The sequence below is a fragment of the Cupressus sempervirens genome, chromosome 5 (genome assembly GCF_028749045.1).
Source record: "Cupressus sempervirens isolate cs-2001-9-10 chromosome 5, ASM2874904v1, whole genome shotgun sequence".
Taxonomy (NCBI): Eukaryota; Viridiplantae; Streptophyta; class Pinopsida; order Cupressales; family Cupressaceae; genus Cupressus; species Cupressus sempervirens.
In genome coordinates, this window is record NC_143122.1 from 146,593,164 (window position 1) to 146,611,522 (window position 18,359).

An 18,359-nucleotide genomic window follows, 5' to 3' on the forward strand; every position below is an offset into this window, starting at 1 on the left:
CATAAAGAACCTGAGTGAATTTTAAACAAAGTAGGTATGCACCATGCAAATATGTGTCCATGGTGATGTCACTTTCCCCATCTTGCAAGGTTTACAAGATTTAAGCAGTGTCAACATTGATCTCTCCAAGATCAATGATAGGTGCAAGCCTACAATTTGAAGATGCTCATCCAATAAACAAAGCAAGAATGCACTAGCTTGACACGTGGAAAGAATGATGTCAAACACTTTCTCGCTCAGAAGATGATATGGGACCCACTAGTGTGGAAGTTGATAGGAGGCACAAACTCATATAAAGGCTTCTTATTGGTCAGTTTAGCTGACTAGACTTTGTTCAAACATAAACCTATCTGATCATTGATCTTATCTTGATCAATGAGTGGCACTTCCTGGCAATTCTAAAGTGCAAGAAATTTAAGGAATGTGGGTAAGTGGTAATGCGGCATGTGGCCATGTTTTTAAAGCCATAAAGCTCATTGCTTTTTAAATTAAAGCTATCCAATCTGGTGAAAATCTACGGATAGGATTCAAATCTGGGTGCAATTTGGAGGTAATGATTATTGAGAGTAAATATGGTGCAGAGTTCATTCGTGCAATTTCAATGCATGAATAAAAATCATGATCTCACCACTACTGAATCACCAAAGTGCAGAAAGAATATCAGAGCATACAAAAATTTTAGAGCCACGACATGGAAACTTTATCTAGTGATGCAGTAAGTTGCAGTGGAAATCACATAGTGCAAAAGTGAAAATTTTAGTGGGTAAGTACTCTATGACTCCTTGAAAATCAAGTATCCATTGTTATAAAATTTCTAGGGTTTATTCAAAATGCATCCCCAAAAAGAATTCATTGGACAAGCCAATTATTTGAAACATTCTATACATGATAACTTTAAGGAAAAATTCCCTTTTTCTATACATGAAATAACCAAGGGGAGGAAGTTGATTCCTAAACACCCTAGGGTAGCCATAGTAGAGGGTTTCTATGGAAAAGCTAACTGGGTATGAGATGCCTAGGTTTCCACGACAAGTCTAGAGTTATTTAGAAAATCATTTTTAGATAAAAAATTGGACACTCCTATGAGCAATGTATGGGAGTTTGACATTGATATATTAATAGTCCCCATACTTTTCTTTGATAGTGATTTGTTGATGGATTTTGGCCAAGAAATATGATCAAATTATAGGGTGGGTAAAGAACCATGCTAGAATGAATCTTTTTAGGGTTTTCCCTAAACTAATTAGTGAGATTTTCAACCTCAACCCTAACCATGTTATGCATGAAACTATTCATATGGATGAACTTCAAGAAAGGTACGATGCATAAAGGATTTACCTAAGAATAGGGCCACTATAGGAGCATGTTGCTAAAATTGGTACTTTTCCTATGATTATAGCCAACACCCCAGAGCCATTACTAAGAAGGCATTTTAACCTTAGGGCTCAGGCATTGTATTTTTCTCTTTGCAAGCTTTTTCAAATGGATGAAGCCGAGAAAATCCCAGGCTCAATCGTCCTTATAATGGCTCAAACTCTTCTATTTGGGATGAGCACTATTCTAGATTTTGCTACTTTTCTTGCAAAGGAGATTCACAATGGTTTGGAGGGGATAGCATGGGGAAAAGTGGATAAACCTTTCTATTGGTATTCATTACTCATGTATGTATGTTTGTACAAGGGATTTACCCTTTTCTTCAAGGGTATGGAGTTGGAAATAACCAGGGATGGAGAGAGGAATCTAGTGCTATTTTGGAGTGTAGATATGACTTCAAAAGCTATAGATACCAGTTATGTGAGGTTTGATACATACTTCACATAAAAGCTTAGATTAATTTTGAGAGGAGACAGACCCAGGATTCCACAAGCATTGTTAGAAATGGTAAGACCTAAGGACTATGCAACAGGGCTATTGGTCAGTCATAATTGCGGGGATATAATCCCTTATAATGTTTCAACAACAATAAGAGTATATGGTTTTTTTTGAAAGCCACATGTTCTACCATTTCATGTGCCCTTGAAGATAGGAATAGCTAAGCTATTATGGTAAATAGGTACTATAGATGAGAGGGAGTTGCCTAAGAGGGGTACTTTTTTTGAATTGTTACTGTAATACATGATTTTGTCTTTGTGAGGAAAGGGTAGAAGCACCTAAATTTGTTCTTAGATAGATATAACATGACAAAATCTCATGCCAAATTTATTGATCCTGAAGGATTCTATGACCTCTTAAGAGAAAGGGTGAAAGATTCTCGCATGGTGCAACAATTTTACTATCTGGAGGATGTGATTAGGAATGTTTTTACTTTGCAAGAGCAAGAATTAAGAAATGAGAAATGGATAGTATTTAGCAAGACCCTAGAATTTATTAATGCTTTTGACCCCCATTATGACCCATTGAAAGATAAAAAATATTGGGGAGCCAAGATGCAAGCATTAATGAATAATTTTTCTGAGATTATCTAAACTATGAATGAGAAGAAGGCCATGTATGTTGAGACACATCCAGACAAGGCTACAGAGGTGCAAAGGAGGATCAACAACAAAAATTTAGTGGCCACTGGCCAATACACCTTGCAAAAAAGGGCAAGATATGTAATGATCCAGAATGTGCAATAGGTTCCTCTTTAGTAGAGACCAAGCCTAGGAAGCCCATCTATAGCCAGTGCTCCAAAAAGGCAAAAATTAGAGTAAGGGTCTTCTTCCTAAGTGGAGGAATATTCCCCAAGCCAATCCCAAATCATGATTGATGATGAAACATATCTAAGGGAGTAGCTTAGACAAATTGGTGGAGAGGGAGATGTAATTGTTACTTCCATAGATTTGGAGATTGGAGAGCCTCAAGAACCACTTGCACCTTCCTTAGATTTCACTGTGGCTGATTATCAATGTAAGGAGATTGATGAGAATTTCCCAAGCCTCAAATTTTTTTATTAATAATGAGAATTTTTTAAAATCTAGTGCTTTTGCTCAATTTTTGTGGAGATTAAACATGGGAATTTTTGAGAAAACTTGTCAGAAGATAAAGGCAGAATAGGTAGACAAACCTAACTCTACTATTAAGGAAGAGGTAAAGTCTAAATTTTTGAATGACCTTTCAAAATATACACCTAAAGATGGGAAGAAAATAATTAAATAGTTAGGATTCCTCCTACCAAAATGGGATATAGTGAATGCCATTATTTTTGATTCAGTGAGAAAACAAAAGGATGTTCAATTAAGGATTGATGAAGAGATATTACAGGCTCATAGACGAGTCAAGTTTAGTGATGAACACCAAGCCCTTGTTATTTGGTCTATGGAAAAAAGGAACAATACTAGAATGCACAAAATTTCTACTACAAAACACACTGGTGCATTGACAGTGTTCAGGGTTGGTGAGGTAGGCAGTAAACAAACGATGATAATGGCTTCAAAAATGCTAAAATTTGGTAGTTTTGTGTCTAGCTGAGAAGAAGATAGATCTTCTCAACCAATGCTAGGTTTGAAGAAGTTCTAAAAGCATATGAGGAGGGGGCTATGCAAATACAATCATTGGAAAATAAAGTGACTCAAATGGAGAAAATTCTTGGGAACAGAAAATTAGGAGAATCCAATAAACCTAGGATCGCATACCCCTCACAACCACCTATTGTGCCTTTTAAGTCAACACCAATTATTGCGATACTAGATACTCCAGAAAGGACTTAGTTCTATACTATAGAGGATTTTGAAGAGGAGAAAAATAAGTTATATCTATTACATGTAGAACTTAATAATCAATATGAAGAAAATTTGAGGTAGGGTATCATGTATTTAGTAGATAGAATTGAATGGTCATCATTTTTTGATTTTCTAGCAGGGATTGCAACTATCAGGGATGAGTTAAATGGAAATGAAGTCATATTCAGACCCATTGTACAAAAGTGGATAGAAAGAAATGAAGATATCATTGCTATATGCATATCAGTTATCAAGCTGACCTATCATAAGATAGAAAAGATCTTTGATTTCTTAAATAAATTACAAGGTTTTGATGATAAACAAGATTCCTTCCAAAAAATATTAATGATTTGTTTTTCCAAGTATTTTGCGAAAAAAATTCATTTATTTCCTTATGCTTTAAAGACAATTGAGAAAGTGAAGGAAAAGGAAAAATGGAAGAAGAAGCCGGATGAGATATTTTGTGAAAGAATGAACAAAGCTATAAATGAAACCTGCCATCTACTATGGGAAATGACAAATGAAGAGCTGGTAAAGGTGCAATTGTACTACAAACAATTGGGAAAGATCTTGTGGACTTAGGGGCAATTGCAAATTCTTTAATAACTCTACAAAGAGAGGTCCTATGTTTTGATTGGCCTGATGGCACTACCTACAATGAGTGGAAAGATAAATTTATGTCTATAGAGTAGATGGTGGGAGATGATGAGGAAGAAGATGATGAGGAGGAATAAGGTGCAAAAATAGAAGTCACCCATGGAGTTGATGATAAAGATAAAGAAAATCCTTAGGTAACTAGAGATGACTTGACACTTTAAAGTTTGATGGCCACTTACTCTGAGGAATTAGAATGATAAAAGAATATGATCATAGTGCTTTTGTCTTTCCAAGTGGAATAATAGAAAGGGATGCACAAAAGAATTTTCAATGTATTAGTCTTTTTGTTATTTATAGTTTTGATTTCTTGTGATGGGTGTATGTAAGAATCCTTTCAAACGACACTTGTCAATCACATTTGCCCTTTTCTTGTAGCAACTCATAGCTATATAAATGAGTTTTCAAGGTAATGTGATGGTCCAATTTCTAATGTTTTTATTCATACTTAGTTTGTTTTCGATAAAAGTAATTTGAGCAAGCTTTATGATGTATTTTTTGTACAAGACTATGTGAATACATTAATAGAAAATGACATCTGTGTTTCTTCTTAAGGCCATTCTAAGTTTACTACAAAGTGTATATAATTTTCAAAGAAAATGAATACAAATTATGAGCTATCCCCATACTAGTTCTTTTTGAAATGTGTCTCCTTTTCGTTACTTAGTTATCTTGATGTTGTATGAGTAAAAACTTGTGTAATTGAATGCAATCCTTTAGGTTGTATATCTATTTATCACTACCATTAGTTCAATTAATTAAGTAAGAGATTTGATGAATTTGATAAGGTTGTTGTAGTAATGAGAAGGATGTTTTGAATGATGGATTCTAGTAAGAATTACTGATAATATTTTTTGTAAGGCAAAAAATTAGATCTATAGATTTGTAGTAGACTCTAAACCCTATTGCATTAGGCACTAGTCAGATTGATTCAGATGGAAGAGAAATAGATCATAAATGGGTATCAAATGCAAAATTTAATAGTCAATTTTACTTTTATTTCCCAAAGATCTTCAAAGTTGGTCAATACTTGTTTGCACAAAATATTCTAGCTTTAGATAGCCACTATTGCAAATAATACACGTAGATCTACAAAAGATTTTATGATCAAATATGTTATATGGGATGTATTCTATTTAAAATGTCACAATTAGTTGTGTGGTTATTGCTTGAGGATGAGAATTAGAATGAAACTAAGATGGTTTTCATAAAACAACAGTAAATTTGAGTCATCCCTTAGGTATAACCACCTTGGTTTTGTAGAGCCTAAAGAGAAGGAAACCATTCTTGGTTTTGTTAATGTTGGATCCAAATGGTGTGCATGTGTAATTGAAAATAGGAAATGGCTAATCCTTAGGTTGCATAAGTGTTATCATTTTGGTATTGAAGCATCCTATTGCTCAGTAGTACTAAAACTTGAACATGATGATGAAGTTATATAAAATACTATCTATCTTTTTAATTCTCAATGTTGCTATAATAATGATCCTAAAGAAGTGGCCAACTTATGGAATTCCCCTTCCTCTCATCCTTAATAGAACTTTTGTGGTAGGCCCATATTTGTGGTAGTTGGTGCCTTTGGAAGGAATGTAACAACCAAATATTTAGGGATAAAAGAAATATAAATTAAGACTATATTTTTGGGCTTTATTCACAATGTAAAGAAAAATTTAAGGACTCTTAATCCAACTAATCAATGCCCCATCCCATCAACCTTTGTTTAGGAAATGGGTCACATTTTGGGTAATGGTAAATTTTTCAATAATCCTACTACTTTCATGTACAAGAATATAATTTTCCCCTAGTCTAGATTTTGCTAAGATGAACTTAGACATTTCTCTGATAGGTAACCCAAGTTAGGGTGGTACGCGTGGCCTTTCAAAAGACTAAAAAGAGGGAAATATTGATAGTCTACTCTATCAACATCGATGAAAAAAACTCCTTCATGGCATAGTTGCTTGATCTATATCATGGGATAATTTTGTTAAGGATGTTAATTTTGAAAATGGTAATCATCGAGGGAGATGCCCTCAATATAATCACTATTTCAAAAATTGTAGAAAAGGTTTGGTTGAATGATAGTGGTTTTAGAAGTATAATTATGAGACATCATTTCACCACACCTACCAAGAAATAAATCATATTGTAGATTGGGTGGAAAGCATGGGAAGATTTAAAGAGGGATTCCAAATTTGGGAGGAAAACTTCTTTATCTTGACTATAGCATATGAAGTAATTTGGGAAGATTGAATATAATTATTGTATTAGTGATACAACTGTTTCTTTTTATGGGGTATATATCCTAGACCCTTTTATTTGGTTGGGTTGTTCTTTGGTTTGAGTTATTTACCTTGCTCATAAAGCTAAAAAAGTGGTGTTTGTCACCTTTTCCTCTAGTATTTGGTCAGAAGTTTAAGAAAATAAGTATTCTTAGAAGTTGTATAGAAAGAGAAGATCATGGGGGTGACTTTTTTAAGTTGAGTCTAATGAATGGGGGGAATATCAAAATTATAAAGAATGTTGGGAAACCCTTGATTAAGGTGGTTTTACCAAACATATCAGGGGAATGAAGGGTTGCAACCTAGATCTCTCATAGAAGATGGTGAAATCATAGGATGTCGATAAGATGGTTTTGGGTTTTCTTTCTTTTACTACTATGTTGAATTTAATTTTGGCCTTTTCTTCACTGAGTATAGAAGGTGTGAATATTCTATAAAGTACAAATAAATAATTCAAGGAGGCTCTAGAGAATTTTTTAGACCTAGGGGAGAAATTTTTGAAACTTCATTTTGGATTTAATAGAGAAGCTATTATAGGGTTGTGGTAGAGTGTGGTGAAACTTCTCATTAAATTCATCACTTGCAAGGGAAGTTATAAATAGTCACACACTCACCTATTTCAAATTCTATATCATTTTTGGTGGAATGATTTGTTCTTTTATTTTGATCTCCAATTGGTAAAAGTACAAACCTATGCCAACCTTTTGTAAAGGAAAAGGTTAATAAAAGTATAACTGTTCACCTTAAATGACATAAAATTGGTATTATGTTTTTGAATTTGGAAATTAAGTAAACTTATGAAATGTCTAAAAATGGATGAATTTTATCATTATAATTTTTAAAAATTATTTTGAATAGGTATGGATATATTTTCCTAATTTTTATAGATAATATTTTTGGAGCTAAAAAAAGCTGAAAATTAGGGCTCTAGTTCCCACCACAAAACTATATGGAAATAAACTTATTTCCCTTTGATCTTAGACAATGTTATAGATAACATATATATCTAGAACAATAAAAAATAATAATCAGCCTTTGACATATATTTTCTCTTTTATACTGATTGAAATTTTAACTCACCTAAAATCAATAGTTTTCATCTCCCAGCACATTTCTCAAAACAAATATATTCTAACTAGGAGAAGAATTACACATTCTAGAAGAGGACTCTATCCTCTATAATGTTCTATAATTTTTGGATATTTTTTATATGACTTAATATTTTTTTCTTTCTCAAAACTAACATCTTTCCAGTGTTTTAATATGTGATTGTGAAGTTTTTTAATTATAACATACTATATCTAATTAAAACACTATAAAATCTACATGAGAACATTATTGACTCTAAGCTCTTTAAAATGGTGTTTATATTTTATTAAAAAAATCATAAAAATTAGTAAGAGTTATTTCTTTAGTTATTGGATAAAAACTAGTATAAAATATGCATTTAATAGAAATTTCCAATTGGAAAAGTGTAAGACCTTATATAACTTAGCTAGAATGAATTTATCAAGATCATATGTTTAAAAAAATTGAATTTTAGATAGAAATACTCAAATTCATTCATTTTGATAAGTTAGCTTGAAAGGTGACACAACTTTGTACTTTTACCTCTAGATTTACTCCTCACTTTTCATTTCTTTTGAAAAGTATGAGGTGAAGGTTATCTTCCCAAGCACTAAGGGATTTTATCTAGGCTTTATGAGTTCCATAGGAATCAAGTCCCTAAGACCTCTTCTAACCTTTTGGTTGAGCTAAATAGTTGGGTTAACCTAGCCAAGTCTTCTTCATTTAAGAAATGTCACACCCTTATACCCCTAATACTTCCTATTACTTAGTTATTAGGAATATTACCCCCCGTACACCTAAAAAATGAAAACAAGAACAATAATATCCCAAAGAATTAGAAAGAAATGATTAAATATTTGGAGGAATATATAAAGGGATCTTCCTTATCTATGGTGATTGATTGGACCTCTGATAAATCTTCCTAATTTTAACCTTCCTTTTCCCCATGCTCCACTATTTACCCTTCTTCTCTAAGAATGATTTTACCAGTCTGGGTCACACACATCTTTTTTAACAACACTCACTATGTCATTTTCTAGAAAAGAATGACAACACTATGGATTTGAAAATTACCACCTTACATTTGATAGAATTTGTCTTATATTACAATAGGTTGAAAGAGGTGGTGAGATTAATTCTCTTACCAACACATACCACCCATATAGGAAAATGAATATGTTGGAAGCCATGGATTAGTTGGACTGTAAGTCTATCGAATGAACTTTGAATTGTTTAGATGAAGTATGTGTTGAATATAATTGATTAATTTTGTGTTGTCTTTGACGTTAGAAAAAATGTCATAGCATTGCTAGCTAGTGTATACCAAGCTCACTCAGGCATTGAAGACAATTTCTTATGTTTGTCAAGTATACAAAAGTTTTCCTAGTTTAGAAGATAGTGCTTACCAAGTTCATTGTGCATAAAAGGAAATTTTGTGAAAGTTCAGTGTTAACCAAGATCACTCTATTAATGAAGGAAATGTTGGATGGAACCAATGTTAACCAAGCTCACTCATTTATCAAATGAACTGTGTGAATATGCAATATTAACCAAGTTCACTTGGATAACACAAAAAAATTGTTTCTAAGTTAGCGTTTACCAAGGAGGGTTGGATAACAAAGGATTTTCTTGTTTTGGCATATTGAGTTCAATTGAATTATCTATTGGTTCTAACTAATTGAGAAGATGAATAGTAATTATTGTAAGTGATAATCACGCTAACTTGACAATATGAAAGATATAAATTTAAGGTCAAGTTGGGGATTGAATGTATGGAACATAATTGAAGATTTGATGATGCTAAGAGAAAGTAAATTATAAGGATAAGTAGAATATTATTTTTTTGATGCAAATATAGATTTGATCATGAAGGATCAAGTATACAAGCCAAAATTGAGATCTAAAATTAGAAATTTAGTTACATTAGAAATCAGGCAATCTTATTATTACTCTCTAACCATAGTAGTAGTGATCTAAATCTCTTAGAAAAGCTGGCTTAAAAGCTATTTGTAAATCCTCTAACAAAATGGTATTTCTATTGAATTATCTAAAGAACTCTAACAAGGTCACTCCTAAAAAGGTGATTAAATCCTTTAACAGAGTCAGACCTAATAGTATGTTTTATAACCTTTAACAAGGTTGGCTCCTAATAAGGTTCACTTCAAAAGAGTAAAAATTAATAACTAGTTGCAATGGTGGTTTTTTCTAAATTGGGTTTCTACATTAAATCTTGGTGTCAAGTGTGTTCATGCTATTTCTCCTATGTATTTGTAACTTAGTTAAAGTAATATTAATCCAAGATAATATCTTAAGATTTTCATGTTAAGAATTTACCAAGCCATTTCATTGTTTATTGAGTTACAACATTTTTTTGTGTGTTTGTTGAGCTTTAGTAGATTTCAATTTTTATTAGAGTTTTTTTTGTAGGGTATGTGTAGGATCATGGTCAACCAAACTATGCTCTTAAGTGGCAATAAAAAATTAGAAAATTAGGATTATGTCAACTTGAGGTGCAATTTTCTACTTGTTAATAACTTTATATCAAAAAGTTGAGAGAAAATAATCTCTAGCAAATTGAATCTAGTTTCTAAACTAGTAGGACTTATCTCAAAAATATGAAAAATGATTTGTCAAAATTTTGAATTTTAATGCAATATTACAAAAAAATTAGAGCAAAAAAAAGAAGTAGATGTATGCTTGACCACCTTAATAAAAAACAAATGATACTTTTTGGTAATAATATTCTAGATATAAGTAGTAGACTCATGCCTAGATATGACACATATTTTTTGGGTATTTTCATTTTAAATAAATAATAAATAATTAGATTTTGACTTTAGTATTTTTGGAATAAAAAAATCTCATGTTTGACCATCTTAACTAATTCAAAACTCTACAAAATTCAAATTTTCCTTTTTTCCCTTCTAGTAGAAGAAACATAGAATGTGATGCATCTTTTGGATTTAAAAAATATTGTACAATTTGAAAGTTATAGTTATTTTTTAAGTAGTGTGTCTGTCAACACTTTATACGTAACTCCATTAGAAATAAGTAATAATTACTTACTAAATTCATAATTTGACACACCTTAAATTTATAGAAAGATAAGAACATTGTTAAGGAACCCTTTTTATTTCATCAAATTTTGGTGAAAAAAAAGTCGTCAACTACATGTTTGAAATAAAAATCACATAAAAATAGGCCAAAAGCACATTTTTAGGTTGTTTTGAAAGTTCACCATATAGGTTTGGTATCAAAAGATATAGTACACCTTATAAAGATATTAATTGTCTTCATTTAGTATTAGGGTGGGTGGGAAAAAAGTTGGAATAGATTTTGAAATGATTTGAGATATTTCAAAACTACAAATTTTTCAAATCACCACTTTTTGACACACCATGCTCTTGCACATACCCTGTACTAACATCTAAGGGATTTGAGATTTATTTTAGTGGTAACTGATTCATCCCTCCCCTCTTAGTTACTCCTCTTATAGTTCCAGCAATTGGTATCAGAGCATTTCATGCTTACAAAGAAGGTTTTAAGGACCAAAGTTAAAGATCAAGATGTCTTACAAAAGAGAGATTCCCATGTTGAATTGAGACAACTTTATAGCATGAAAATGATTATGAGGAACTACATTTGGCAACTATTAGTGATTTAGGTTGTAGGTATCTTGATAATGAATACAAGGCTCCTACTAGAATATTATTAGTTGAAGTTATTGTTGAAAAGAAAAATTATAACATCATGATGATTGACATTGCTTCTACTCTTAATTATGTTGAAAATGATGAAGTCAAAAATTGTACTACAACTTATGATATGTGGATCAATCTGAAAGATATCTATGGATGAGATGATAATGTAAGAAGAGATAAAGTAGAAATTCTTAGACAACAATTTTATTAGATGAAGATTTGAGAAGATGAAAACATTGTTAAATATGTTGAGAGTATTAAAGCAAGTGTGAGTGTAATCAAAATATTTGGAGGAGATATTGATGACAAAATAGTTGTAAGCAAGCTACTCATTAACCTTCTTCCTATCTATGCAATTAGAGTGTCTTCTATTCAATAGATGAGATTTGATCTAAATAGAAAAATAGCTATGGATGATCTAGTTGGAAGATTTACAACTTTTGAGTTGGATAACTATGATAACACTGCTCCTAGTTCCAAAGGTATTGAGTCTACATTTGAAGCCAAGATTTTACTCAAGAAAAGAAATAATAAATCAAAGGCTAATCAATCAAGAAGTGAAGAAGAAGAAAAAATTTAGCTAGCAATCGTGAAGTTGTTGAAGCCCTACTTGCAAGGAAATATTCCAAAGGTAGAGGCAAATACAAAGGTAAGATTCCTCTAATCTATTTTTCTTATGAGGAAGTTGATCACACAAGGTACCCAAATAGAGAAGACAAGGATGAAAATAAAAGAAATAAGTACAAAGGCAAGAAGGAATTATAAAATACACGGATAAAAAGGACAAAGGTAAGAAATCTTATTTTATGGCTAAATATTCTAATAACAATGAAGATAAAATGGTTATATTGCTATAAAAGGTGAATCTGATGATGAAGGAGATAAAATGACACTTATCTCTCATGTCGGAGAAAATGTTAAATGGATTATTTATAGTGGCTTCTCATATTATATGACTAGAGACAAAACAAAGTTTGAACATATGGAACATTATGATGGAGGTAGTGTAAGATTTGGAAATAATGAACCTTGTTGCATAAAGGGAACATGATGTATCTCATTAGGAAATGAACTTAGATGTGACAATGCTTAATGGGTTGAAAGACTAAAGCATAATCTAGTGAGTGTGGCATAGTTGAATAACATTAGATTCAAGGTAAAATTTATGAACGAGAAGAAAAAACTATTAGATGGAAAACGAAATCTGGTTGGATCTAACAAACAAACAAAAGGTAATCTATTCTAGCTAGATCTCAGTGAAAGCTAATGTTTTATTGCTCAAGTAGAAGAAAGTTGGTTATGGCACAAAATATTATGTCATTTAAACTTTGAATCTAACCTAGTTAAGATAAGTAAATATAGAAGAGTAAGAGGTATTTGTAGCTTGAGGAAACCTGATATGGGTCTATGCAAAAATTGTTAAATTGGTAAGATGGGAAAAATTACTTTCAAAAGCATGAACTATCATCTAGAAGAAGTCTTAGAGCTTGGAAATACATACTTATGTGGACCTATTGGAATAAAGAGTTACAATGGAGATAATTTTTTCATTATTTTTGTTGATGACTATTCTAGAACTATGATTGCAATGTATCTAAAAGAAAAATCTAAAGCTTTTTAAAAATTCAAGTGCTATTTGGCAAGAGTAGAAAAAGAAACTAGAAATAAGCTGATATGTTTAGGATTAGTAGAGGTGTTGAATTTATTTCCAATGAGTCCAATGAACTCTTCATTGAGAAAGGAATTAAGAGACATGTATTAGCCTCTAGTACACCTTAGTAGAATGGTATAGCTGAAAGAAGGAACAAATTCATCATGGATTGTGCAAGAACATTTATGATTAAAAAAAATGTTCCAAAAAAATAGTGGAAGGAAACAATTAGTACTACAATGCCTACCTTGAATAGAGTACAATTGAAGAAAGACCCAAATCAAACTCCTAATGAACTATGATATGTCTACAAACCTAATGTAAGTTACATGAAAGTATTTGGTAGCAAATGATATATCTTGAAAGAATCTAGGAAAGATAAATTCGATGTCAAAGGTGATGAAGGCATATTGCTAGGATACTCCTACAAAAGTAAAGCATACAAATGTTTGAATTTGTCTACTTATAAAATCATAGAAAGTGCACATGTGAGAATTGATGAGTTTGCAGAAAAGAGTGAAGAAGAAAGCAAGAAAGAGCCTAGGGATTATAGAGGATCTATTTACTATGAACCTTATAGTCTAAAAAATCTATCTAGAAGATAGGAGGCCTCACCTCTTAAGTCCTCAAAATCTCCAAAAGCTATCAAGTTATAGTTTGAAGGAACTAAGTAGTGGTCAAAAGCTATCAAGCTATTACTAGTGCAAACCAAGTCTGATGGACCTAAGTCATGGATAGTGGGACCCAAGTTTATCACAAAAGATCATGTGAAGAAATTGGTGAAATAATCTACAAATCTAAAGTACCCATGTTAGCAAGATATGTTAGAAGGCATCATGCACCTATTCAAATCATAGGAGACAAGTGAGATGGAACAATGACAAGAAACCAATTCAAAGGTACATGTTTACTAGCTGAATTTGAACCTAGAAATGTTAAAGATACTTTGGATTTGGAAAGTTGGATTGAAGCAATGAATGAAGAAATAGAAAATATAGAGAAGAAAAACACTTGGACTCTTGTTCCTAAACCAAAGGATAAAAATGTAATTGGCAAAAAGTGGGTATTTAGAAATAAGCTAAATGAAGATGGAGAAATTTTCAAAAATAAAGAAAAGTTAGTATGTAAATGTTACTCTCAAGGAGAAGGTATTGATTATTGTGAAGAAAAAATCCCTATTGAAAGATTAGAATGTGTTAGAACTTTACTAGCATATGAAGCTCAGAGAGGATTTAAGGTTTATCAAATGGATGTAAAATCTACATTCTTTAATGGAATTGTGGATGAGGAAGTACACATAGAACAACCTGAAGGTTTTGTAGATGCCAACAAAAGTGATATGGTTTGAAAATTACATAGAGTATTATATGGTCTCAAAAAAGCTCCTAGAGCTTGTTATGAAAGACTTCATGATTACTTGATACAAATTGGATAACTATTTGATGCAAATTGGTTTTCAAAGAACAAATGATAATAGTAGTTTGTATATCAAAGAAGGACCAAAAAAGAAGAGTGTGTTAGCAAAAATATTCATAGATGACACTTTATTCACATGAAATGATAACTTGTGAAAGTAATTTTAAAAATAAATGAGCAAATAATTAGAGATTTCTATGTTTGGTGAGATAAAATTCATTGTTGGATTGCAGATCCAATAGAAGAAAGATGGTATAGATACATTACTCAATCTAAATATATCAAGGAGATACTAAAGAAATTAGGAGTGGAAGAATCAAAACTAGTTGGAACCCCTATTTCTACTGGACATAAGCTTTTTTAAAATGATGATTCCAAATAGGTAGATTAGACCACATATAGATCAATGATTGGAAAATTATAGTATGTAGTGCATACAAGGTTTGATATTACATTAGTAGTTAGTATGGTAGCAAGATTCTTAGCAAATCCCAAAAAAAATCACATGATGGCAATCAAAAGAATCATGAGATATCTTAAAGGTACTAAAGGCTATTGTCAATGGTACAAAATAGGAGGCAATTTGGATTTAAAAGTATTCATAGATGCTTATTAAGAACGAAGTATTAATGATAGAAAGAGCACCAATGGTGGAGCATTCTTTCTTAATAAAAGACTAATGTCTAGACAAGAAAGAAACATTATTTTATTTCTTAGTCCATAGCATAGGTAGAATATTTGGCAGTAATAGTTAATTGTTCTTACATTGTTTGGTTCAACCAACTCTTGGTAGGTATGAAGATAGAGATCAAGGATCTAGTGGTTATATACTATGATAACATCAGTGCAATTAATATGTCAAAGAATCCAATGATGTGTACCAAAACAAAATGTGTTCCTATTAAATATCATTTTGAGAGATAATTGTTACAAGATAAAGAAGTAAGATTAGAATATGTGAATACTAAAGAAAAAATTACAAACATATTCACCAAGTCATTACTTAAAGATGCATTTCTATATCTTATAGGTAAGATAGGGGTCATTCTTATTGACAATTGGCTAATACTTATATTTAATTGTTGTCATTTATGGCAACACATGATGTACATGTTCATAGAAAACCTCTAAAATAAAGATATTTAGTGTTTGGCAATCACAAAATTATCTAAGTACAGAATTTAGTTTATAGTAGTGTATTGTTTTGTTTATAAGTTGTTGCCGATGTCATATTATGACTAGTGAAGTCACATGGAGATAGTATACATGTTGGATATAATGTGTATAATCTCATAAGTTATTACTATTGGAATTATAAGGGGAAAGAAAATAAACTTTTGGGGGGGTGAATCAGGAGTTTAGAATAGGACCCATAAAAATTTCACCATTCATTAATCACATGTATTAATATACTAAAATAACATGTGAAGCATGTGCATCTAAATCATGTAATCATGTAATCAATCACACACATAACACTAGATATGATTACCTAGAAACCCTCCAAGTGAGAAGGTAAAACTAGGGTGGGGATGACACCCATAAACCTTCACTACTATAGCAATAAAGTGTATCCAATTAAGGTTACAATGATTTGACCATGAATCATGGTTTACCTATAAAAGGTTTTCCCTTTTTAAGGCTTACAAAGACTATTAGGTCTCACCTTGTTAGAGGATTTCAACACCCTATTAGAAGAGTGCTTGGTAAGAGGTCTTCAAATTACAATAAAGTAAGAACCCTATTAAAGTATTTCATACAGCATGTTAGAACTACTCTATTAAGAGATTTAACTAAAATCACCTGTTAAAATGTCCCAGCATAGATCCTACAATGGGAACATGCTTGCCTAATAACATATCACCTCTACAAAATGTTCAATCGATCCTTGATGATTGGATGTCTCAATGTTGTATCCTTCTCACTATCTTTGTTCTTCTCTAACTAATTTTGTAATTCACCTTTACATCTAAGTCACCTTGAATGCTCTACATGCAAACAATCTTGTTTGCTCCTCCAATTCAATTAGTCACCCATTCATCCATTGCTAAGAGTTTAGGGCTTCATCTTACTTAAGAAGACTTAGGTGGCTTAGGGTTAAGTATGAATCTATGATTAAGATTCATCCATTTTGCCACTTAAAACATCCCATTTTTTGATTGGCTATGTTGGTGTTTGGAAATGTTACCAGTTTCCAATTATCCCCATGAGAGTATGACACATCTAGGGGTAGCTAACTTCCATTATCAACATATCATTTTAGACACAGGGCCAACTATAAGGCATGAATCTTCTTCTACTTTAGGCTCTGCAAAACCTAGGTGGGTAGACCTGTAGATTCTTTATATGGTACCAGTTATCAAAGCATACACTGAATCTAATATGAAGCAAATAAAACCCTTATTTCTCTTGATAGCTCATGAAATAACATCAATCTATAGTAACTATATTCTCTTTCCTCCTTAGCATCTCCTTCAGCATTTTATGCTTTCATGCTTGATTGCCTCTCTCTCTCTCCTTCATGAGCTTATGACTCCTTAAATAGAAATCTGATTTGCCTCTGCTACTCGATTCTCCCTCTCCAATTTTAGGGTTTCTAATGGATTAGGTAGGATACAATGTGTCTATCTCATATCTTGTTCTTATCTAAAGAATTTGTCTAGGTTCTAGTTGTAACCTCAAAAATGTTCTACATGGTGTTTAGTGCCACTAACTCATCATTCTTATCTTCTATTTAATTCACAAACTTCTAGATAACAACCTTGTCATCTTAGATCTAATGAATCTTTGATTTTTAAAATAATGTAGAAACTCATCATTATTGATTTACTAGTGCTCGACATCTCTGTGTTACTCAGCACTATTGGTTTTACTTGATGAGCATCTAAAATTTACTCGCTTGGCACTTGATATCACTTAGCACTTGTATTTGCTCAGAACTTGATATCACTTGGCACTTGTATTTGCTCAGCACTATATATCACTCGGCACTGTATCACTCGGCATCTAAAGTTTAACTTTCTCAACATCAACTAGAAATCTATTCGGCACCTACTAGCTTTGCTCGACTCCCTCTCTCTGATGATCTTAGTTGGGCTTTAAAAAAGGCTTAGCTAAAACCTTACATCTTTGATATGTTTCAGTGTGCCCATTCTCTGTGTCTTATAGTATGTCATCAACACACTTATTTCATCGATGGCTTGACTGATCCTTGTACTTCATTACAACATCATAACTTCAAACTTTCTCTTGGTGTTCTAGTTACATCTTATTGATTGCCTCCTTCTTGTCAATCAACTAATTGATAGTATTTGGATCACTAAAGCAATTGTCATTCCTGCAAGTAGCAAGTTTGACATCAATGACAAAACAATGATTGAGAACATTCTTTACTAGTTCCATATGATCATTCCAACAACTTTCCTCATGATCTTTTCAATCATTTCCAAAAATCTCCCTCTTTGGCATTGATGGAAAACCAAACTGATCAATTGATCATCTCAGTTACCACCAAGATTGTATACGTTGTCTGCTACTTTTCTTGGCTACTGCATCTTTAGTACTGATTTCATATATCTCCCTCTTGCTTTGTATTGATTAGGTTTCTACATATTTCTCCCTCTTTGACATAAATGCCAAAGATGTAGCATCTGTATCATGCAAAATATAAGCTTTGGCTTCTTGATGTTTTCTCCCTCTGTCACCATGCTTATGACTGATTTGGAGTTTTTGCTCTTGCTATTATCCTCTGCATCATTCTTCTGATATTTCAATGATTTGTTCCTGTTGATGCAAGGTAGTTTCCTTGTTGCTTTAAACTGCTTGAGTTAGGGGTATTACCCCCAACTTGCCTCTAAGATATTCATAAGCATCCTTGGGAAATGGTTTG